At 39.4% G+C, this 24,959-nt stretch overlaps 1 protein-coding gene and 1 long non-coding RNA gene across 4 annotated transcripts in view; one reads left to right on the plus strand and one right to left on the minus strand.

The window, feature by feature from the left end:
• Positions 1–24,959, plus strand: part of cttnbp2 (cortactin binding protein 2) — a 79,815-nt gene that overhangs the window by 14,612 nt on the left and 40,244 nt on the right. The gene's annotated exons all lie outside the window — the stretch shown is intronic.
• Positions 2,660–24,301, minus strand: LOC107838224 (uncharacterized). Its single transcript, XR_001664292.1, has 3 exons — positions 24,290–24,301; positions 19,742–19,747; positions 2,660–3,030 (listed from the first exon to the last, which is right to left on the minus strand). It is a non-coding gene; the product is annotated as an uncharacterized LOC107838224 (long non-coding RNA).

Here is a 24,959-nt window from a genome sequence, read left to right on the forward strand (position 1 = left end):
ACAGCCTTATTGTTCAGCATATCTAAAGCATGTCACACTTCGGCGGTTGACGAGTGGTGACCTATGCTCAACCTCTACAGTCTGGCAGTGATGTTACATGTTCTATTTCCCTTTTCTCCTGTAGATTAATTAGCATGTGGTCAAATGCTGCTGAGATACCGTATCAGGTTTCATCCTAGAGATGAAAGAAAGAAGGCTGTAAGGAGATCAGCCAAAAAAGACTAAAGCATCACATGGTAACCATGACGGGCCACTACAAGTCCTCCATTCTTCTGTGCCAAGACATTTTAAGGCTGTGAGAATGAAAAGCAAACTTTCTTTGTGATTGCAAGTTCACGGCTTAATGGGTATTTCCAGAGATAATGAGGCTGCTTTGACATTAGTATCAATATTTTGTTTTATTTTTGGCGCCACAGAGGACGAACATATGAGCCAAAGTCCAAGGTTAGATCTAAAGCAGGTGGATAGTGGTGCCTTTCTGCTGGCCAAAATTCATCATTTGCACAAATTTTAAACTCAGCTCCAAATCTGAGAAACTGACTCAAAGCCTTTTAATGTATTTGACATTTCAGTTTTATTTCCATTGTGGTAAGAAGTAAAGATAAATGCAGCAGAGATAATGAACCGTTAGGTGTAAAAGTGTTGGTGGATGAGGTGTCAATAAATACTTTTGCTCTTTTTATCGGTGCTTCAGGTGACAAAACTACGACAAAAGGAAACTCATTTCAGCTAAATCCTGAATGGTGGGCTGATAAGTAGATATGAAACAAGATCTTATGATATTACAACTCCACAATCTTTCCCTTTTAAGTGAATCAGTCTTGTGAAGCACTATTCAGTCGCTGTCAGCATGTGACTGTCTGGTGGAATTACACTGGTGGGCTCTGAATATGATGCTTTGAACTTGACACATAGTTGTAAATATGTTTAAGACTAATTTTGAATCACTAAAGGAAATAGTAATTTACATTGTTGTGTTGATGAAGACAACTAATAAATACTTCAGGCTGGCAACAACAGTTTTTTAGGCTTATATGGGGTTTTTGGTAGAAAAAAGAAACATTTTTTATTCTCTTTCTGTAGACATAGAAGCAGACTTCTAGAATGGTGACTTGTATTCTCTACATCTTTCTCTCCTCTACTCTTATGTCTTTTCCCTTCCTATCTTTCATTCTTTTCTCCTTTCCTTTCCATCTCCGTGTCCATTAATTTGAAATAAACACAAAGCATTTTCCATTGAAGTTTATAAATATTTCAAGCAGAGCATCGTAGCGAAAGCCGTATTGCTCCACTTGTAAAAGTAAATCTGTTGGGTCTCACCAACAATTTTGAGTGCCACACTGCCAGAGAAGACATAAAATACAGTGATCCCTCGCTATAACGCGGTTCACCTTTCGTGGTCTCGCTGCTTCGTGGATTTTTTTGTGCAGTTCTTTTTCACAGTGCATTGTGTTCTGCGTCCTGATTGGCTAAACAGTCTCCGAGCTCCTTCTCTACCTGTGTACCAATAACGTTACAGTATTTAAACATAAGTAATACAGATTGGCCTTTCAGGAGATGAAAGCTGAAAACTTTGAATGTCTGCTGGAAAAAACTGTGGTCAGAATCAGCGCAAAACCTGACCAGAGGCTCGCTTGACGAGATCCATCGCTCTGCCATAGATACAGCTGTGAATCTCACGGGGCAGGTTGGAGGAGACACTTTAGTGACATGACTCCGGATCACATTAAGGCCCGATTGATGAACACACACCCGCTGACCTGAAAACAGGTTTTGTTCTTTGGTTTCAATGTAGAGTATTTAATTATGCTGTATAATAATTGTATAAACTAAAGGTAACTATTTCCCGGATTTCACTTATCGGGGTTATTTTCGGAACACAACCCCCACAAGAAATGAGGGATTACTCTAATGAAAAGAACAAAAGAACAGTGACAGATCAACATTTGTTTCCTCTTCAAACTACTGCCTGCCTTTTTCCCTGGCATAGGAAGACAAGATGCTAATGGAAAGTAACCTTCCACCTTTGCCTAATATACATTTAATACTGCAGCACACACTGTTTGGTCACCAGCTAAACTTGGCTGTGATGGACTTGTCTTGGACAGACATGTACACTGCACTTGTCTGTATGTAAAAATGGCAGCAGTGACCCATTAGAAACACTTTTTGATTTCACAGTATGCTTTGCTGTGTACGCTGATAAAGCACACACATTTGTGTGCTTGGAAAACATTTGTGTTTCAAGCACACAAATGTTTCAAGCATTTGCATGCTTGGAACTTTGACTAAAATGTTTTCTGTTTATTTTGGTTAATAGTTGTCTGACCACTTGGAGGCTACACTTGAGATTTCATTGGCAGATGGCAGATCAGTTAATCTTAAAATATGAAAAAACAGAAAGTACATAAAACAAGAAAATGACATCAAGACAAAAGGAATGGACCTCACTGTGATGCAGCAGAACACTGAATTTTCCCCAACACTCAGTCACTGATATGGGAGTGTATCAAAAGTGACACATATACTACAAAAGTGTGAACGTGATGTTTCACAAAATCTTCCATATTTCCTCATGTTTAAAACCACACAGCTTACATATTTAGATATGAAGCCTAGGTGAAAATTCAACCTGGAAGACTATTATTCATCCCACCTGCCAACCAAGAAGTCATCCTGCACCTCGATTCCAACCAATCGGTGATGGCCTCCTCCTCCAATCAAGCGTTGCTCCCTTGATAAGGTCCAGCTGTTTACCGGCGTCCAATCGTTGGCTGAGCTTCAACCTTCCTCCACCCCTCCTCCACCTTCAGCCCAAGACTTCTTCAATGTCCATTCAGTTTCCACCATTCTCTCCACCACCAGTGTCCGGGCCCCGGGGGGAAGACGTCTCTAAATTTCATACTCACAGCGGCTCATTCTCTCCGACAGCGGTTTTCAGCGCAACGTCTTCCTCCTGGGTCCGAGCGCCAAAGACTTTATCTTGTCAATTAAACTTTCTAATACCTCTCTCTCTATCTGTGCATGAGTCTCTCCAGGTTGAAATGGCAGCATACATAGCAAACTTAAACACCGTTATGTTAGCATTTTCCCTCATTCAACAATTATCACACTGAACTAGTTCATTTAATACTGAAAAACCAAAACAAAAATCAGGCATGCCGCACCTCAGCATAGCCTGTGCAGTGGGACAGACTGTCAGGCTCGTTGGAACTGTTATGTTCCTCCTCTCCGTGGGAGAGTTGAATTATACAGACGCAGCTTACATTATTTGATCCTTGTGAAAATGACCTTATGGGGTGATTTCGCTGTCAAAGAATGATAAATGAAAAGACGGGGAAGATAAGTATCTTAGCAACAAACATTTATGACCGGCCGTAACAAGCATGCACAGCAGTATTGTAGCTGTTATTAAATAGTTAATAAATAAAAACTATGGATGAAAGTTTATGTTCTCACTGAGAAGGATCGTAAGGGAAGTATAACAATCTACATAGCATTCTGGTGGGTACCTGGATTAACATTTTCAGTGTGAGGTTGTGCTGCTGTAATAAAAAGATTTCCAGTTTCACTATTAGCAAGGAAGATTCCGTAAGTTATATTTAACACTCGGTTTTGTCGGTTCTGAAGCGGTGCGTTCTTTATGAAGGCAACAAGCTACATAAATGTAGCAATGAAACATGCCGCTCTTTTACTTTTAACATTTCTGCTGGGAGAAGAACTTGTTCTTTCTTTCTCAAATCTCTTTATTGCAGCGAGAGGATGTCGGCACATACTTTCTCAGCTAAGGTAGCACTCTAAGGGGAAGTTTTTCTCTGAAGCTGAGCCAGACTTCCTGGAAGTGTTGTTGCTAGCATGAGCAAGTCACAGTTTTATCAATCCGTTCATAATGGTAGCAGTTAAAAAAAAAGAGAACAGTTTAACACCATACTCACTGAGCTTCAAGTCGCCATGACAACCTGTTACTTATATGAGGTGTGGTACCCATGGTGGACAATACAGATGTTATGTGCTGTACTGATTTAAAGATAATCTCAAAATGACTAATAGATTTATATTTTAAATTATTTTCTTTGGATCATAAAAGAATACATTTCAAGACTCTAAAAGAATATAAAGGAGTGGTGATGAAAAAAATATGTTTGTTTTTTTTTATTACATTTTAAAAATGTACAGTATCTCCATAATATTTCTCAGTGATGACAGGGGACATTTTAGAGCAATTAAACCAGTAGAGTTTTGACAGTTTATCTTTAGTAAACTTCAGCTCTTTGCAATTGAAATCCCTTCTTACCATCATGCTAATTTTAACCTCTTCCACAAATTCTCTATCAGAACCAAATTTGATTCTCAGTACATGAATATTACTCGGGGTTGTATGATATATCGGCACTAAAATCACTTTTGGCCAATATAATTTTCTAAACATATCAATATTGATCTGATTAATAAAACTGGATCGATATTTACAACCAATACTTATTTCCATCTTGTTGCTGTTTGCTTCTGCAGGGGGGAATGGAGGAAGTTGGTCATGTTGTGTTTGCTCATGTGACAGTAATGGTGAGTCAGGACTGTGGGGAGTTTGAAACAGAGAATCAGAGGTGAAGTCAGAGTGTTTTTTTAAAGGTGTTGAAAATGTAGGGATATATTTATATATGTGTGTAATAAAGATACATACAATATCAGTTATTTTCCAAAGCAGCAAAATTAATATCAGATATTGATATCGGCCCAGATTCTCTTAGCAGTGTGTCCCGATTACTTAGAGCTATAAAAGATTATTTTAAAGTTAAATCTGCCAGGTGTTTGGATATTTTTGGTCTTAACTGGAACTGCTCTTTACTCACCTGGCTTTGTGCTTCTTCTTACCTGTCACAATTCTTTTTAATGTTAAGCTGAATCTCACACACACAAGTCCTGAACCCAGATAGGAGTTCCTTTTTCTGTTTGGTTTAACCTTTACCTTTCTCCAAAGACAGAAGCATTTGGAAATTAAGACTTGCTGCTGGTATGTCTGCCAGCCACCATCCGGCCCCTCACAGTCAGGCTTCATCTGTAGGTCATGCGCTATAACATATGACTTAAAGTTGCTGTCAGCACTGTGGCTATGCATGCTTAGTGCAACGCAACACATGCTCAGAGCTATTAGACTTTCTTCAGCGTCATGTTATTTCCTACCGTCTAGCTATTTAAGGCATGCCTTGTTGCTGGGCTTTTCCAGCTTCTCACTCTCTGTTCAGACAGTGACAGTGATGTTTTTTTAATTCTTTTTTTATGCCCTTGTTCATCTCCCGTTTGTTCTTTTAAGTCTCTGTGTTTGGGAGATTCTACCTCTTTGTGTCACTCAGTGCTTTTCTTCTCTTCCCTTGTAATTACCAGCAGATTCAATCATTGGCCGAGTGCTGAAGTTTAGAGATTCTTTTTTTTTTAAGGCAGACAAAAATTCAAGAAAAAAATCATCCTCATTTCCACGCTTATTAAAGATTTTCAGAAAATAAAATGTTTTGTTTTCCCCACCATCGTTGTGACCAAGTTTGTGCATGAGCGTTGCTTCACAAATGAAACACTCGATGATCATGATGATCTGTAACACATCCTGCTGTCACTGTAATGGAAGTGATTCTGTGTTCGGTTTGACAAAACAAGTCGTTAACGTTGGCTTATGACAGAGTCCCGTCTGTTCTACCCGCTCTTCCCTGCTCACCACGAGCCAATGAGCATCCTGCTCCGATCGGCTGGCTGCCTAGCAACCAGAACCCTTCACCCCCACCTCGGCTCTCCAGCCCAGACCCTTCCTCATAAGCTCCCAGGCTCATGTTTCACAGCCAGCCACCCACCCGACATTCAACACAGGAAGGAGGCTGAAAAGACTCGCCACAACCATGCCCCTGTTATGGTGAAAGTGGTACGGTCCAATAGTTGAGTCAGTTCTGCTTCTACAGCCTGTGTGTGTGCGTGTGTGAGAGCATGTGCACGCACAGTCAGTTAAGAAGATGGATGTGTTCCCAGGGGGGCGAAGTTATCAGAGAAATCAAAGAGCATGTCTGAGTGTGTGGATAATGTATCTGCGGCAGCAAGTGAGGATTATTCAAATCATTACTGTATTCTTTTTGTCTGAATCTCTTAACAAATGCTATCTAACAAAACAAAAACAAAGGTTGGGATTCTGTTACTTAAGTTATAAATGCCCCTAAAATTTTATGTTTTTAATTTAAATAGCATGTAATTCTCTGCCAAGACAGTTTTTCTCATTTTTAAAGGAGGCAGTATTATGTTTTTTCCAGGCATAAAGTGCCATTTTATAGCACAGTCAAGTAATTTCTTGCCTTCAATTGTTATATAAATGCCAGTTGACATTTAACTTTGTAATGTTAGCCTTTAATAATGTTTTTACCACTGAGAAGCTTGTATAAAGAGTTCAGCTGATGCTTAGTTCCACCAGGTGTTTGCTAATTGCTGCTGGCTAGTCTGAAGGAGCTGAGTGGGGGAGTCATGGGGAGGGGAAGCTCGGCAGCTTGGAAATACTAACTGCAAGGAGGAGTGTGACTTAGCTCTGGAGTCCACCCAGGCGTTTTGTACAGCTGACTGGTTGCCCTGGAGATTAAAGGATTTCTCAAACTTTTAACAAGTGAGAGCTGCTGCATGGGTACTGGCTAATAGGATGGGCTACCAGCTTGATACACACACTAAATCTATTTTTAAGGATTTATCTACTGTTGGAACAGCTCTAAGAGCAACTCATGTCGTCTTCAGGGGCAACCTGGTCACCATGGGCACCGCGCTGGTGGACCTTGCTGTAGGTCAAGAAGGCACTTCTATGAGGATGATGTTCTTGTGGACAGTGGTTGCCTCTGTAGTTGCCTGGATAAATGATTACCCATCAATCGGACAGTTTATGAAACTGAAGCCAAATAGGTGCAGTGGTGAAACTTTGTGGCAAAGTAGTTAAGTTGGCAGCAGTGTGGTGACTGGTGTTATGTGCAAATGTGATGTGGTGGGCTGGTCTTTCAGTCGGCCAGAACAAAATGGACAGGGACTGAATTTCTTACTTTTGCAGAGGTAGATAAGATTTTTTTTCCTGTAAGTGTTCAATCATAGAAAACTAAGGAAACCCGGACCAATTTATTGGTGTACCCCTACATAGGTCTGTATTTGCTCTATTCCTCTGTACTCTGTTACTCAGAGTTTCCATCTTAGATCTTTCATTGTTGCCACTGAAGAAGATTTGATTCTTTTCTTCTGAATGTTCTGGAGCCTCTAGAGCTGATGGTACGAAAATAAAGATGCAACAACAGACCATCTTCAGTGAAGATCCTCTACAACACAGACAAGTATTCGAGGTCTTCCAAACCCACGTCTACTACCATCTGTAATTTATCTTTGAAGAAAACTACATACTACCAAGAAGAGGGACAGACCAGAATGGAATTGTCTGACATTGTTGTTAGAAGAAATCCCATGATCTTGGTCGGCTCTTGGTTCTTTTGCCTTTCTGTGTCCTGTGAAAATTGTCAGTGTGAGTCAAAGCAGTAGGCAGGGAGCTGAGGAAGTAGGTCACAGCATCTATCATTCTAACTCTCCTCCACTCTTAATCCTCTCTCCAACTCCCCTCCTCCTTTCCTTTTTTATTTGCACTTTGGTCTACATTTCCATACCAACGATGTCAGAAATACGCATTTCTCTGCTCCAGGTGCATAATTACGTAAAACACACTGTTTGTAAATTGCTTAATAGCTATGCAAATATTTGCACTTAAAGCAAACGTGGTTGGAGTGGGAATCCTTGGAGAAGCTCGGTGTTTTACTTGATGTTTTTGGAACATACAAGCCAACGATAATTGCATTCCAAATAGTGTTAAAATAATATTACTCCCACTGTTAATGATGCTATATCCACGGAACATTGTGCAGCTCTAATGGTTAGCTCAATAGTTCCTGTGATGCTTTATGTTTGAATCAAGGTGAGCAAATGTTTCCCTTTCCTTTTCACTTTGATTTTTCGTCTGCCTCTGTAATAGTTAATATTTCCTATTTGTGCACCTGTTGTCCATAATCATACATTTATTCTAATAACCATGTAATGCTGCATTTGCTGAGCTGAAAAAACTAGTAAACAGGCTCTAAACATAATAATGGAATAGAAGTGATATTTTTAATGTGTCTCAGAAAACATTGTCCAGTTACCATCATCATGATTTTGTTTGCTGAGATTAAGGCTGAGCGATATGGCCTGGAATTAATGGCAATATTATATTATGGCGATATATACAACAATATTTAAAATATATTCTTCACCACTGCAGCAATGGCCAACCCACTCAGTCGGTGTGGGCAGTGATTCAGGCGTTGGGTTTCCTTCCGAGAGATACAGACAGTCTGGTGACTGGTGCAACCTGGACTGGATGATGTGACACTTTAATTTAATGCCATCCTTTAAATTACGGCACCTTATTATGACTGAAAATGTTGATTTGTAGACAAAAAGTGTATGACTTGTCACACCATTGTCAAATTGTATCTCTTAGGACAGGGCTAACAGGTTTAAGGCCTAAAACTTGATTTATACTTTGTAGTCTCAGTGATGATTCATGTCTGGTGAGGCACCAGTCATGTTTCCATCCATCCAATTGTCATGCAAACTGTTCAAGAAAATGTGAATTAGGCGTGTTCTCATCTACTGGCTTGGAGCCAATCAACCAAGCTTCATAAAGGCTAATTTTGTCACATGTTGATGCTGCAATAAACAAAATGCAGAGGTTGCAAACTAGAATGGACCATACATCTCAGAAAAATTGAAACGGGAAGGTTCGCCACAGCCGAACTTGTTATAAAAATGTTGAAATCATACAGAAAACATATTTGCGGAAGAGTCAAGTAAATAAAAATGTATTTTCTCTTGTCATGATGACAGGTGACTGGACTGCGTCCCCTGACTGGACATCACTGTTTGGTCTTCTCTAATGTCTACTCAAGCGCAAAATCTCAGTGACGTAACAGTCATCATCTTTTTCTTACCCATTAGGGACCGCTAGGGGTTTCTGTGGATGTGCGAGAGTAGCCCACATTGTTTTGTGTCCGCATCATCCATGTGCACTTGTATGCAAAATAATAACTTTAGCAATTGAATGGTGGAAGATGAAGAAAACAACTGTCAGATGGAAAGAAAAAGAAGCAATATAGTGAGGAGAGATCTACTATTTTTCCCACATGGAGACAAAAACTACACTCTTATTCTCATGAGGAATCACTTTGTTCTTTCTTGTTTGTTCTTTTCTTCTTCACTTCTGAGTTGATAGTGTGTAAACCAGGGCGCCATCACCTTCTAAGAGGCTGTGGTGAAAACTCTATATCCTCCCAGAGTGGAACGGGGTTGTTGACCTCAGCCAAACACAGTGTAAAAGCAGTATAAAACGTGGCTATTTGGAGAAGTATGTCAGGTCGTTAAGACAGCAATTAGTCTGCTGTGGTCATCAACAAAAGGAGAAACTTATTTTATGCAAAGTTTCCTGGTACAGTCATGCAAAACCAGGAAATCTCTTTCTTCAGGAGGACAGGAATGGAAACAGGCAAGAAAATCACAAACAGGGGAGTTTCAAAGCCATCAGCTGGGAGTGACTGATCAGGAAGTCTCAGATGACACTGGATCACCTTCAGAAAACCAGACATGCTAAAAGATGAGCTCCCCACCACACCCACCCAAAATTTATGGTATTTGGGTATGGTAGAACAAGACCACCATTTCTGTTAAAAATAAATGTTTATTTTTAACATAAATTTCAGTTTGCCTCAGTGTATTTCCTCCTTTTCCTGCCTCAATGCCTTATGAGAACTACTTCTCATAAGGCATTATGAAAAGAAATTCTCTTATGAGAATTTGCTGAAATTGTCTTAAGAATCCTATTTATAATAAACTGTCTTTATAGCATTTCAGTACTGTCCAATGCTAAGCAGCTACTGAATCAAATCCGTACTTTTCTTTGGTGTTACTATATTTAGGTCATGGTGTGAAGGGCTGAGGAAAACCTTTAGAAAGCTTCAGTCCAACAAAACAAGAGCCAACAAGTTTTATGCATGTCAGTTTTTGTGAATATGTTAATGAAATTTAGTGTCAGATTAGTAAAAAGAAAAAAAACTCAAACCAGCACTCATTATGTTCAATTTAAGGAACAAACTGCTGCCAGAATACTCAAAAGTATGTCTGAGCTAGAGAGAGAGGTCATAAATATAGCAGTACATCCAATCCGAAAATGAAAGTTTTTTTGGAAGACAAGGTGTTTTTCTCTACAATTTTTTAAATGTAAAGTTACATAACAGTTTGAACATGGAATTTAAACAGTGTCCAAACATAACTCAATTTTAAAAAGACAGATAAGGTAATTGTTTTGGTGTGGTACAAAGATTTAATAATTACAGAGTAAATAACCTTACTGTACTAAACATGTACATCACATCTTGGCTTGTGATATATATATGCAGTTTTGAATACTTGTATTTAGTTATTTATTAGTTAGTTGAACCTTTTTTTTCACCAGGAAAAACATTAAGAACAATTTCTTATTTAAGATACTAATCTGAAAGTTCTAAAACAATTAAAATGTTTGCATATACAACCTCCCTCCCACCCTCCCCCCAAAATTGTAACTTTATGTTATTAAATGTATGCGTATGGCACAACAATCTTCCCAAGCACATTTACTCAGATTCCTGTTGTTTAAGCAGAGACCAACAGGTGGTTCACGATAAAAACCATCAGAAAAGAAAGAGAAAACCTGTGGTTGAACTTGTCTAAGGTAAAGCTGCTACTGGTTGATAAATCTCATGCTAAATATTCTCAAATTACTCCAGAGCAGCAAGTGCTATTTCAGTTTACTGTCATTTTGTTTAGCCCCACTCAGCTGTTGCTGTATTCACAACAGGGGCAGTTATGGAGTAACCTGAGCTACAGAACACGCATGGCATAGGAATATACCCCACATACATGACTCCTGTTGCTACAGTAAATGTCCATTCCCTCTCTTATGCTTTGTCACTATCTCTCTTTGATTTACACCCTCACTCGCACACTCTTATGCACACACTCTGTGCTTCCCTGGTGTGCATCTATGTGTGCGTGCACGCTTGTGTGTGTCCTGTGGAGCACTGAAATGAGTGTGGGTGTTTCGTTGGAGGAGAATGAGAGCAGCAGCTGTGAGAGGCCGACTTCAGGTTACCGACAGAGAGAGAGAGAGAGAGAGAGAGAGACCCATAGAGATGAATCACAGAGAAATATGAGGGTTTTGTTCTTATCTTGTCAGCTTTATCTCTTTCTCCTCATCTCTGCATATAACACAAAATACATTATTTTGTCGAGCCGGTTAACCTGCTTTTTTTTTTCCTCCTTTTTTTTTTTACTGCTGATGCTGCTGACGGAGCCAGAGGCAGCAGGGACTGAGCGTGGGAGTTTTCCAGCTGTAGCTGCAGGAACAAAAACTGAACAAGAACAAAGCAAAAAATAAATAAATAAAACAGAGGAAATGTAAAAACATGCAATTAGCCTACTGTCATAAAGGAGTATGGAAATTGCATTTTGTTGTTTTGTGTTACGCTGATGTAGGTTAAATGTACAGAAAGCGCTTCTTTCCCATCCACATCAGCCCTTAATAGGCTGAAAGTAAAAAATGTCTGCTAATGTGGGCGTCTAATTAAATGCAGTCATTGCTATCTTTGCCAGCTTATTTCAAAGAGTTCTTCTAAACATCCTTTTAGATCTCCTAGTTTGTGAATTATAAGCGAAGCACTTTTCAGCTGGTTGTTCTTAATAGCACTGAGATGCTGTTTTTATCAGATCCTGTCCAAAGTTCAACTGAGAATTAAGTAGAATTCTTTGTTTCTAACCTGCTTGTGGCAGGACTCCACTAGGTTTAGAGAACCAATCAGCGTCTGTAGTAGTGGCTGTGAGCATCTTACGCCTTTTTTATTATTTTATTTTGCCGAGGCAAGAAAGGAAAATAAGGACCCATCTGTTCCATGACTTACTTCCTTTCCTCCTTTCCTCCCATCCTTTATCCAAAGCTGAACAAACATCATGGTGACATGGTTCTGCACACACCTTTCACACACACTGCAGACCACCCGGGGACACCTTTCATGTTTCAGTATATGCCACATCCCTGAGCATATAGGTAAACAAAATAGTCACGGAGAGAGCGCCGCCCTTTTCTACAGACAGCTTCTTCCGTTGACAACAACTTTGCAGTTTCCAAGGAGCTATTTTTGTTTCTGGAGAATCTGTAGGTATATTGAAAAGAATCGTACAAATGTTGGCATTTTCTCACCATGTCTGACAAACACTCTGCAAAAGCATGAATTCAAAAACCGGTTAGTGGAAGCAGACTAGTTGAAGCGAATTATTAACACTGCTGTCCGAGCTAATTTACGCAGAAAATGTGGCCACAAACTTGTGAGCAATCATGTGAGCCCACACCGAGCTGACACAGGCCTTGTGTCGAAAAGGGAAGGACGACTCTTCCCTTTGAACAAAATAATGCAAGTTTCATCAGTAAGAGCCACTCTACGCTTTGGATGAAATATGGGACAATATTTACAGTAGGGATGTCCTGATAAGGTCCCAGCTATTGACTGTTGATGATTGCTCTACTGTCTGAGATTATGTCAGCTGCACCCTCAGAGAGCCATTTGGCTGCAGTTGGTGCAGACACTTTTTGTGTGCATTGCTAGCTATTTTAGTTTTTCCTTTGGAAAAAGACTTTAACAGTAAGAGAGAGGTTGTAGTGTCCTCCCATCTTTACAACATTTCGCCACAGTCAAAAAGCAGCTGAGAATATCAATCATTCAACTGCATGATGTTCAAAACAAAGAGCTGATTTTAAGGATGCTTTCAGACTTGATAGTTCTGAAGAATTGGTTCAGTTGGGGACCAAAATTACACTGCACTATGTCAAATGAACCAAACCCTTTGATTAACTAGTTTACCCCTTTGCCTGTGGTGGCGCTCCACCAAGAACCTGTGAAAGAAACAACATTAAAACCTCTGAAGAAGACACATTACTTCATCATATGTGAACAAAAATGGAGTGGCGTCAAATTTTAACAGTTGTTGGGCCTCTCATTTATCGCTGGCAAAAGACTACGAGGAATTTCTAGAGCTAGACACATGCATTTGTTTTGGTTGTATTTACCCACAATGACATCCCTTATAGGCCACTTCTTGCATTTGGAGCCGACTTCAGTCTGCAGTGTCTTATGACCTGAATTAAGTTACTTTCACTTAACATTACAGAGTTTTCAAGCATTGCATTGAGTTTATTGTCTTTAATGAGTAATTAAACTATAACCTGGTTTCTATTTGTAAGCTGAAAAACTGAAATCAGTATCAGAACTTAAGTATGACAAAGGGAGTGATTGTAATCGTCATGACGATGCTTGAAAGTGAAATTTGAACCAAACTGTTGTTGGTGCTTTTAGAGGGTCCATATACCAGCAAACTTCCATTGTTGTGTTTTCTCTACTGTCATACTATGGGGTGCTGTGCTAGCCCTATAGAGGATTCATGTATTTTTTTCTACATAGCTCCAGATTACAACAGAAGTGCTTTAAAGTCACCCTCTCAATAGAACAGCTCTAGACCTCGTCCTGTTGAAGTACAGTTTTTGGCGCACTGCCAGTCCCATACATGTGGTTCCTGTTCATGGTCTGCTCTTTTGGAAAGATATGGTGTGGAAGCTAAAGGAGAGCAACCATCCTTGTTGCTAGGGTACTGCCATTCTCAAAGTGCACAGACTAAGATAAAGCATCAGCTTCAATGCTGGGTCTCAAACTGCTTTTGCGTTTCAGCCATTAATCGATCGTGCTCCCCTCCAGCACAACTTACTGTCTCCCTGCTGGCTTTGTGGTAATGCATTTTGTTGCAAAGACAATTACATTTTACTCGCATTCAGCACTCTTTGCGTTCTTTGCGTGCTTTGGTACCTCTAAAACCCACCGTCGCTCTCCACAGCAATGACTTTTACAAACACTGAGCCCTCTCTTCTCTTGGTTTTGATCTTTGAGCCGTTTTGTGCTTAGTGAGTGTCCCACTTTCTGGGAGGGAGCTGGAGGTTGGGACTGATGTGGGAGAGGAAGCTGCAGTTGAGGGGTGGAGGCTTGAGTTGTGCTTCAGCACAGCCACTGCTTTGTCTTAACGCTGATTTCCTGAGTAACACTGGCAGCTCTGTTCTTAGCCAACATAAATTTCTGTTTAAATCAACAGAAAAAGAAGCACTCTGTGTGGATAATGAACTCCTGTAGGTTTGGGTCCTCTCCTCTCCAGCTATTAGCAAACCTGGGAAAGTTTAGTTATATAACATCTTTATTATTCGAATGATGCCGGTATTATCAGTAAGTCTCATGAGGCAAAACTATCAGTAAAATATCGTGATTTTTCCATTATTGTTAACACAGGAGAACAACATAGAGAAGATTATGAAAAATGTCAGTGCTGAAAGTGACTGTGTGATTTTTCACTGAGAACAACCATCATCCTATGCCATGTGAAAAACTACGTCAACATGCTGCAATATATTTTTATTATTATTGTAAAGCAGTTCTTTCACTGCGTTACAGTGAAAGAACTGCGTGGTTGAGTTTTGTGTGTGTGTGTGTGTGTGTGTGTGTGTGTGTGTGTGTGTGTGTGTGTGTGTGCGTGTGTGTGTGTGTGTGGTTTTGGGAACTGACTGTCAGTATTTTCTATCCTTTTACCTCTAAGAGCTGACAGTTTGCTTATGTCTTGTTTTCCCTTCCATGTCATACTACAAAGAACTTCCTTTTCAGTGTGAGGATTAGCTAATCAGTGGAATTAGCCCTTGTGCTTGTTTTTTTTTTTCTTTTTTTTGAGTAGAAATCTGCAGATTTCTTTGGCTTGGTGATGTTGATTTGGATAGAAGTGTTTTTTCGAAAGTGCCGGCTAATTTCTGTGCAACAGAGACAGTTTAGAGAGCATACCTGCTGCTTGGGCGAGCCAGTGTGAAAGTGACCCTCTGTTTCACACTAGGCCTGACTCTCACCTCGCCACCTCGCCAAGTGGAAGGCCTGAACCCAGCCGCAGCCAAGTCCTGGCAGTGGAGTCATGTGTGTGAAACTCTGCTGCAGATAATGGGAACTGAAATGCTCTGACCGTGATAAAACTAGATACATTTAGGTTCACATTTACTGAAAAGGTGGAGAAAGATAAAAAAAACTCCAAAAAACATTAACATATTACCAGTAAACTGGCTTAATGGGTCAAGCTAATGTTTTTGGTTCTATTTCAGGCACCCACCTTAATATCAGGAGCATGTTGTCAATTCTAATTTTGTGAAACCCTGGTTCCAAATGTGATTGCCAGAACTGTATTATTGATCCAGCTACATGGTCTATAAAAAGTTATAAAAAGTATTCACTCTCTTGGATGTTCACATATCTTTTCTGATGAATGATCTCAGAGATTTTCTGCTGACCTGACATGTAACGGTGTACCTCGGATAGCTCAAGTCTCTGATTGGTTGAGAGGTAGTGCATTCTAGTTCTTGATTTCCAATATGGAAACCCAACCTGCTTTAAAGTAGACTAGGTCTCTGGCATAAATTACAATGGTGACAGGTAAGGTGACCCAGGTTGATCATGCTGAAAATCCTGAGATGAAACTTAAGTTCCGTTGATGAACTTCTAATCCTGTTTTGTGCTACAGGCCCCTGGATAATCTGTTCTTTACGAAAGCCATAAAATTTATTTTAGCTGCTCATTGGGATGCACCGACTGTGTGATTTGAATAGTTGCCAGGGGTGCACCATTTGCAGCTTTCTGGCCAGTCACGGATCACCATCTATACAAAGCCTGAGCTGGTGTTTCAGATTTTGGTCAATATCGATTTTTCTTTTCTGAAATGTTGCTAAATAAAGTAAGAAAGTTGCTGAGTTAGCAACAGCTGCCATGCAAAAAGTAGTAAAATGTTGGAACATCACTCTTGAGTTTCTGTGAGAGAAAAAAAATCATTTAAAATTTTTTATTTTTAAATGGACACATTTTTACTGTTGGCAGCAAAAAAGTGCAGACATGACCTGTTGGGTGAGTCTGTCAGCTAACCATCTCACATCGGAGAACAAAAGAAGACAGTGGTTGATTTTTAGACCTTTGCTGAGGTAAATAAGAAATAAGTCAATTACGTATTGGCTGATCACTGATTTCCCAAAATTAAAAAAATTGTAGCCGATTTATCAATTGGCGAATTTATCGATTCACCCATAATAGTTACCCACCTTTTTTATATTAGACACTACCAAACACTATTTTATATAAAACAATACTATAAAGTGCAAGAACAACATGCAAAAGCATAAATAAATAAATAAATAAATAAATAAATAAATAACAAATGTCAGCAATGAGTATTAAAGTCTGGACCTAAGATGGTCCAGAAAAAGCATCCAAGTGTCCTTAAATTCCTCTCAGTCCTCCTGTGGTAGTCTGTCAGAGTTCTATCCTGAACTGACATTAAAAATATCTCTAGATCTGATCATTCTTTTTGCAACACTCAGGGTAGTTGCAAAGCGTTTGTTCTCATCGTTTGAGACACATAGATACGCTGAGATTTTGTTAGTTTATGTGCCTTATAGTAGACTAATACTGTGACTAAATACCCAAAGAATATTTTCTGGGAAGCCAGATGGACTTTGGATTTTTCTTTATGTTCATGTTTGTTTTTTTCTTATTCATAGTTAAGTGTATGGTGGCTGTTCCTGCCAAAATTAGTAATATAGAATTAAGTAATTCTATATTGCTATATTCTATATTTCATTTTTACTTTACAATCTTACTGTTTTGTTTCATTAATTAGTTTTCCCTTTTTTCTCATTTTTTTGTATTCTGTATTTATATAATGTGACTGTGTCATTTACTGCCACACTATATTTCATCATTTTTTTCATGCTTTGTATTTATGTTATTTTTTTTAGTTACTGGCGCTTTTTTTTTTTACATCATACATTGATTTATTTTCTCTTGCAATATTTTCTACATTTTCTCCCTCCCTGTTTTCTCCTTTGTCTGTTTATTTACAGATTACATTTTTCTTTTCCTTGTGTTCTCCTTCGGTTTTCCTTCTGACTCTTTTTAAGACGTAAAGTTATGGGAGAAGAGTCAGCTTCTCCCCTATTGGGATCCAAGCTGTGTGTGCATAAGTATATGATTTCTCTTGGAAGTCTACAAAAGCGTACAGGCTCAGTGAGACAATTTCTTCTAACTTGTATCAAAAAAATGAAAGCTTATTGCCTCAGCAAGGAGCGACTCAGAGCCGATGCACAGAATTCAGTCCTGCAGCGTTCTTGGATGCTCCTGTTTGAACTCCTATCACTTGGATAAGAGACCTGGCTGAAATGTAAAATGCTGGTTCAAAATCCTATCAGTCCTGGTGGAAGTGGGCAGAATGCCATGATCACTTTAAGTGTGTGGAGTTGGTGTCTGTTTGAGGTGCTCTATAAGTGGGATTTGGCACATCCCACTTATGGGATGTGCCAAATCCCAGTGTAAAGGCAATTCACATTCAATTAATTCCTCCTTTTCGGTCTTCTGCAGAGTTTTATACAACTCTGAATCCTTTCCACTCTTAATAAGTTTTTAATCAAAGGAACACACTGCTAGTTTCTTTGTCTAATAATTTTATCACACTTTTTCTGGTGAGATCTAAGCTGGGTCCTTGTCAGGGACGTCTTCCTTGACCTTGGTGGGGGTCTCCAACCGGGTGAAATGGCACTATGCCTTTCCACCCGGAGTCATAATTTCTTTGGTTTGCCAATGGCTGCACCGGGGCTTGCATGGGCACCTGGCCAGCAAAGTGACTGGGTTGGGGGTTTGACACTAGGGATGGGGCACCGGTGATGAGTTTGGGGGATTGGTATCCTGCGTTTGTCCTGCATGTGCTCCTCTGGCATGGAGGCTGCTGCTCCGGCACTTCCCTGTGACCTGCCTGTGTCGTGCGTATGACTACTCTGTAGGGGTGCCTGCCGTAAACACACACACATAACAGACAGATACAATTACTCAAACACACTTGATATTACACCAAAGTGCAAATGGAGCAGCAGAAAACTCCAATACATGCACACTCTACACACTTTGATAGTTGTGTTATCTACTAAGTAAAAGGCCTACAGTTTAAAGATACGGAATCCTCTTGGGGATGGTGAGTACAGAGACCCACTTAATGCTGTCACGTGACTACTATATATGAAGAAGCCTTGCTGTTTCCAACAGACCACTGATTAAGTAAAACTAGAACAACTGTCATGCTCTGTCAAATGTCATATTTGTAGGTCAACTGTGAATCTTTAGGATTGCTTTAACAGAAGATCTATGAATTCAACACGTTAGAATGAAACAACTTTTTATGAATTCTGTGATGCTGTGAGAGCTCTGGTTGAGCCAAAAAAAAAAGCTAAAAAAAAAAAAAATCACCAATGAACCCAACTAACCTGATTTGACCAGAAACTCTTTAATCGTAACAAAAGAGAATATTGATAGAACTCTATGATTTTTACCCTGCTACCCCTGCTCCTCAGCTCTATTTAAAAATGGTAAAACAAGGATAGTGACGTACTGGGGACACCCCAGAAGAAGTAGTGCAGTATCGGGCCAAGACAATCCAACATGTTGAATATCCTCAGTTTGAGTTCCCAGAGACCTTATCAGCAGACCAGATCACTCTTAACTTACCACACAGCAGGAACACCTCAGAAAATCATCTTTAGTGTCATCTTGCTAAAGATCTTAAAGGCGTCCTTAAGATTGTCAGAAGGGGAAGATTGGGTCAGATATTGGCATCATTAGCTGCGTTTCCATTACATGTATGCGAAAGTATTTTTCTATATTTTGCTAATATCAAAAAATAAACATTCCGCAACTGCAGTGTTTCCGGTAAATAAGAAATGAAATCAAAATCTCATGCAAATAAACGTGTTCACCGATTAGAAATAATGGCAGCAAAGAATGTAAACAGATACATGAGATATTTCCATAATTCAGCCATGGCACTAGCACTCAGTGTCTATCAGCCATCAGAAGAGACGTCAGCATTTTATTCAGGCGTTGGAACAAGACCCGCCTACTTGGGAGCGGCTACTTATGCAGCGTTTTGAGAAAATTATAGTCTGCGATTTAACAGAAGAGCTATGAATTCAACACGTTAGAATGAAACAACTTTTTATGAATTCTGTGATGCTGTGAGAGCTCTGGTTGAGCCAACTGGACATAGTCCAAACAAAAGAAATTACAAACCACAAAGAAGACTGTCCCTGTTGTCTAAATAAAACAGTGGGAAAAAAATCTGGGGGCTATAGATTGTCTTCTAGCTGGAGTGAAAAAGTCTGCTGGTTGGTATTCAGCTCCTCGGTTACTATTTATGTCCCAATACCGCAGTAGACAAACACGCTTGCTGGACAATTAAATCCCCACAGTCTCTGTGGGCAAAAGCACAAAATGACCCTTTGACAGACATGATAGTGCTCATTAGTTACAATGTGTGTGACAGTTTACAGAGCACTTATGTCCTTACATGTCAACGTCTCTGATGTCAGCTGTTTATATCCAACTTAACCCAAGGCTGGAGAACCTACAATTCTATAGAGAACAATTTCAAGCTTCAACCATATATGAATAACACAGTGCTCAAATAATTACAAAGAAAAACAACACACACCTATCATCAGCACTTGTAAGCACTCAAAACACACTGAATTCTCTGTGTGTGTTGCCATCAGCTTTTATCAGCAGAGATGAAAGCGAAAAGGCCCAGTAAAGGCCCAGGGCTCGTGTCCAAGAGCTCCTCTGATATCACACACTTCACTTAAAAATCACAGAACTCACCAAGTTTGAACAACTGAACAAACAGAGCAAACGATACCTGCAAAGACCAGAGCAGAGCCATGTCCAACTTTAAAACACTTAGATTCCCCTAGAGAAGGCACAGGGTGCTGCAAGCCAGAGAACCAGGCAGACAAAACAAAATGTCATCGTCTAAACTAAACTTTACTAAACTTTAGTTTAGTTTACTAAACTGTTTTTAGTTGTAAAGCTATATAGTCCAAGAGGAGATTCCAACTACTACAGCTACTTGCTGTACACAGGGAGTGTTTTTGGTTTCTGTGATTTATGCCTTTTGTTGTTCTGTTCCCAACCAACCGAGTTTCAGTTTGTAACTTATGCAGGAAATCTACTCCCATCTACTCACCAACTTGATTTACTGTGTGGGATGGGATGGGGACGGGAATGGGGAAGGGATGCCCAGTGGAGCAGGGATTCTGAAAGAGTGGGACGGCCACCCAGGGGATTATAGTGTCATGACGTGTTCGGCGGGACATCTAACTACTATGAAGTATTCTGCAGTCAACAAATTAATGGTTCCATTATAACAGGTGATGGACTGCTTATCCTTAATTGTTTATTTATTTTGGAAAAAACAAAAAAACAACAACAAAAAAAACAAACAAATTCCACTGTCCTTGGACAAAGGAACATAGAAATTATTTCCCAATTCTTGACAGTTCTATTTTAAGGCCTTTTTCTATTGAAAAGAGACAATGACAAAGAATATTTTTTCTCAACACGCAAGAAAATAAGGGTGTACACCAGCCATGTTTAATAAATTTTAATTGAACTGTAGTTCCTTTGCCTGAAAGTCTGGTTCGTTTGGGGAGGTGTGAACATGTAATCAAACTCTGGTGCGGCCCAAAATAGCACGCTGTGTCCCGCTTTAAACCTAGGTCTCAGTTCGGTTGAAGTGGACTTGAATGGACATGTTAACCTCAAGTGGACCAGAGACCACTATAAAAAACAGGAAGCAAACTATAGTGCAAGGCATTCTGGGTAAAACAAATGTGAGTCTCGCGCTAGTGGGAGAAATGGCTTGTGGTCTTTTGCCAAAGAAAAAAGAGAAATCCTACAAACCATAAAGTCTGATGCCACCCCATTTTTATTTACAATTTATGAGGAAGGAAGTTGTGCTCAGTATCTTCCTCAGAGGTTTTTGTGTTGTTTCCTTCACTGGTTCTTGGTTCAGTGCCACGGGCGAAGAGAGGAACAGGTTGCTCAAAGAGTTTGGTATGTTTGACACTGTGCAGCATGTAAGAGAACTGCAGCAGCTGAAAATGGAACAAATGTTGTAAGTTTCCTATCAAACTGAGTCTACTGGAACACCCTTATAGTAACAGGAAATTTAACTGAATTAATCAATATTAAGATTTTCTACATTTTATTTCTACATTTAAAGCTGTTCAGGCATGTCATATGGAGAAGCTGGTTGCCTACATGTGCCAGGGCAGTGTTACACTACAAAAAGCTTATCTGGAGATGGAATCTTAATTGTTTGATTGATTTTATTCGATCAGGGTCTTTAGTAAGTCAGAATAGACAAGTTGCATTAATAGAATATGAACCAGTGTTTCTATTGCTTCAGATTGTTTGCATATTTATATGTGTATGTGTGAGTGTAAGCGTGTGTGTGAGGTGTTTCTGTAGATGTCTGTGAGAGAGCATCGGAAGCCTAATGAAACTTTCATAGAGGTTTGTCAGATGAGCTCATAAAACATTTGTGGAAAAGCTGCCTCTCCATGGAAGAAGTCACGGTTTACAGTTCCATCATGGGTCTGCCTAGTAATGCAGGACAAACATAAAGGAATGTCTGATTCTGCTAAATCTGATTGTTCAAATGCACAACCTTCATGAGCCAAATGTTCAGCTGACCTCTGAAGCTCAATCTCACTTCAACTAGAGTGATGAAAACCCCGGAGCCAATCATTGTCAGCCTCCTCTGATGGGCTGCTTATATAACTTTGGCCTGGTTTCTCACTGCTGTCAGCCTGACGCCTGGGGGTGGCAAGCCTTCATGACCCACCGCCCCCTCCTCCCACTCTGAAACATCTCCAGATGAACGGAGAAAGCAGATTCAGACTTGATGCCACTGTGTAAAGTATAAATAGTCTGGAGACATCAACGCATATTGCTTTCCACCTGGATTAAAAAGACAAGCAGTGTTAATGTGATACATAGGTCTGTCATGATAACAAATTTTGCAGGACGATTAATTGTTCCAGAAATTACTGCAATAAATGATAAAATTGTTGTTTTGATACAATTTTCCACTAATATAAAGGTAAAGAATATACCAAATATATATGTTGAATATATCAAACATGGCTTAAAAGAAATTTTACTTTGTAATTTAACTCCTTGAAATTGGGCCTCTGTCTCTTTCATAGCTACTCATTGTGAAACTCTGCCTTCAGGAAGTGATCACAACATGGCTCCTCTATTAAACCTTTAATGTTTTTACCAGCGCTGCACTGAGAAGTAACGACTCCAGGTGTGTTTTTGATGAGGGAGTAACATTATAACATGGTGCAAAACAGTCAGTTTTACACATACTGCCCCTTTAAATATCTAAAATAAAACTCAACAACCAAAAACAAATAAAAAAAGGAAATAAAAACCATACACAACTGATGGTTGACATGAACGTGATTAAAAATGAGACTATGAAGTCTCTGTAAGCAAAAGTCACCTTCAAAAAATAATTATTGATCGCATAATTAAATTAATTGTTTATTATGCATTTAATTGATTAGTAGCATATTGCGACAGGTTTAGGGATATGGAACTATTTTACATTTAATATAACATGATTGATTTTTTTTCTTCATCTGAGACATGAATGACTGCACAGTTTCTGGAGAACTTCTTGATGCTTTTCAGCCTCCGTAGCAATATGAACCATCAACATGTTGCATAACTGTGGGAACTTGTGTCTCTGTGTGAACACCATTTGTTACCTCTCAGTCATTTTCATCTCTGCTTCATCCTTCTTTTCTATCTATTTTTGGCTCTGCCCATCTTCTTCACTTTCAATGTGTTAAAGCGTAGTTTTACCCCTTCCTCCCTCTCCACATCCGTTCCTTCCTTTTTTCCCTAACTTAATTTATGCCATTCCTTCCCCATAGCTCAGCTGTCCAAAGCCTCTGCTGTCCTTTAAATTGTCTCGTTCGGGCTGTCTAATCAAATCCCTTTGCACACATTGATTGCTCTAGCGGAGGGAAATGCTGAGACTGCAAGCCATCGAAAGGGACATAACGAGATCCTGTGGCACAGAAACAAACCATAATAAAGCAACACAATATTTCTCATAACCATGAATCCATGATTTCTAATCTAATAGAAAACCTTTCACAGCAGGAAGCTGAAGTGCTTGTTCTCAGTCTGACTGTGAAGGAATTCTGGCCCATTCTTCTTTAAGTTCATTGAGGTTCCTGTTATCTGATATTGATCAGCTTATTGGCAAAGTAACAGCTCCCCTGATTTTACCTTCCTCTTTTTTTTTCTTTTTGTTTGCCCCAAGTTGTTTGGGTTTTTGTCTGCACTGCTGCATTCTCCATTTCTTTCTCTCATCATGTGTTGCTACGGCGCGTCCCTCCGGTGAGTCTCATTGGCCAGTCCATTTCCTGATAGTGTCTCCTGTCAGTTTGGGTCCGGTGAACCCTCTCACCTTCCAGGTTCAGCATGCTTGTAAAGGTTGATGCTAATAATAATGACGTCTCACTCATACTCCGCTGCTGCACTTGTAAATGCTCTAAAGTTACAAGCATGTAATCACCCCAGCACTCCCTCCAACCTGGTAGGTAAATATTTTTGTTGAGAATGAAAAACAGAGACTAGTATAAGAATTTAGTGTCTCACTGATATTTCAAGCTAATTTAGCTGTAAATGAATCTCTAGAATCTGTTGTCACCTAACATAATATCTATAAATTTTACATCATTGGCATTTTTCTATTTGAATAAAGAAAAGTGTTTATTCTTATTATTAAGGGTTTATTTTGACATATTTGACCAACGTAGTCAACCTTTAGTCTTGTTTTCAATAGAATACCTTAAAGTTTGTAGTTGTAACATGACAAAATGTGTACAAGTACTGTCTTAGTCCTTATTTGAGTGAAATTGCTCAAAAAACGGTTGATGATGAAACTTGAAGATGTAAATTTTTCACTTAAGTGTTGATACGTTGTTTTCTATTTCAAATACTTCTGAGAAAGTGGAGTTCAAGGTGGTTGTTTGGCATATTTTTTTGAATTACAACAAATTATAGTTTAAGTCTTACATGCCTCCCTCAAAGATTCCAACAAGTCTCTGTGTTTTTCCTCCCTGTCCTGTCCTCCATGCTCCCAGCTTCCTAACAAATCCTCCGTGGTTGTGTTTACATTGCCTGACCCACACTCGGCCCTCAGTGTCAACAACTGTTTTAGCTTTCACCATTAATCTTCACACTTCACTCTGTGTTCATGTGCTCATTTATGGGTTAGTATTCAGCTCTCCAACCTAGATCTCCTTGTTTGGCCAGGCATCTCAACCTGGCTTAGAAACGTCTGGCTCTTTGTCTTTCTCTCATTAACGTCTCATCTCATATTCATCCAGTCGGAAAATCTTTCTTTCCTCACCTTTCAAAGGCTGCAAATACAGGAATACAAACTTTGGGGTGAAAACAGTTTTATTCATAACTGCGTTGTACTACAAAATAAAAGGAATTTGAATAGTCATTTTGTTGATGGAGGTATTTTCGTCACCCAGCTTGGATAGCGGCTGTGTGTTTTCTGAGTCTTTAAACCCCTGGAGACCATTTAAGGTAATGGGTTTGGTCTCTGTGCAGCTGCTCCACTCCAGCCACACAGGCTTTCTCTTATGTTCACGTATTATTTGACCGCCAAATTACAGGGAATAGTTGGAGTTGTTATAAGGCCAATATTTTCAAAAAGGTTGACTTGAGGCCAGCAGAAGCTGAAATTAAAAGCTATAAATAATGTGAAATAGAATGTGGTTCCTTAATCTAATATTTATGGCTGAAATTAATAATCGTGATGAATCGATTATTTAAATAATTGTCAACTAATTTACTGTTTAATTGTTA

This window comes from Poecilia formosa, unplaced genomic scaffold (assembly GCF_000485575.1).
Source record: "Poecilia formosa unplaced genomic scaffold, Poecilia_formosa-5.1.2 Scaffold224, whole genome shotgun sequence".
NCBI classification, from domain to species: Eukaryota; Metazoa; Chordata; class Actinopteri; order Cyprinodontiformes; family Poeciliidae; genus Poecilia; species Poecilia formosa.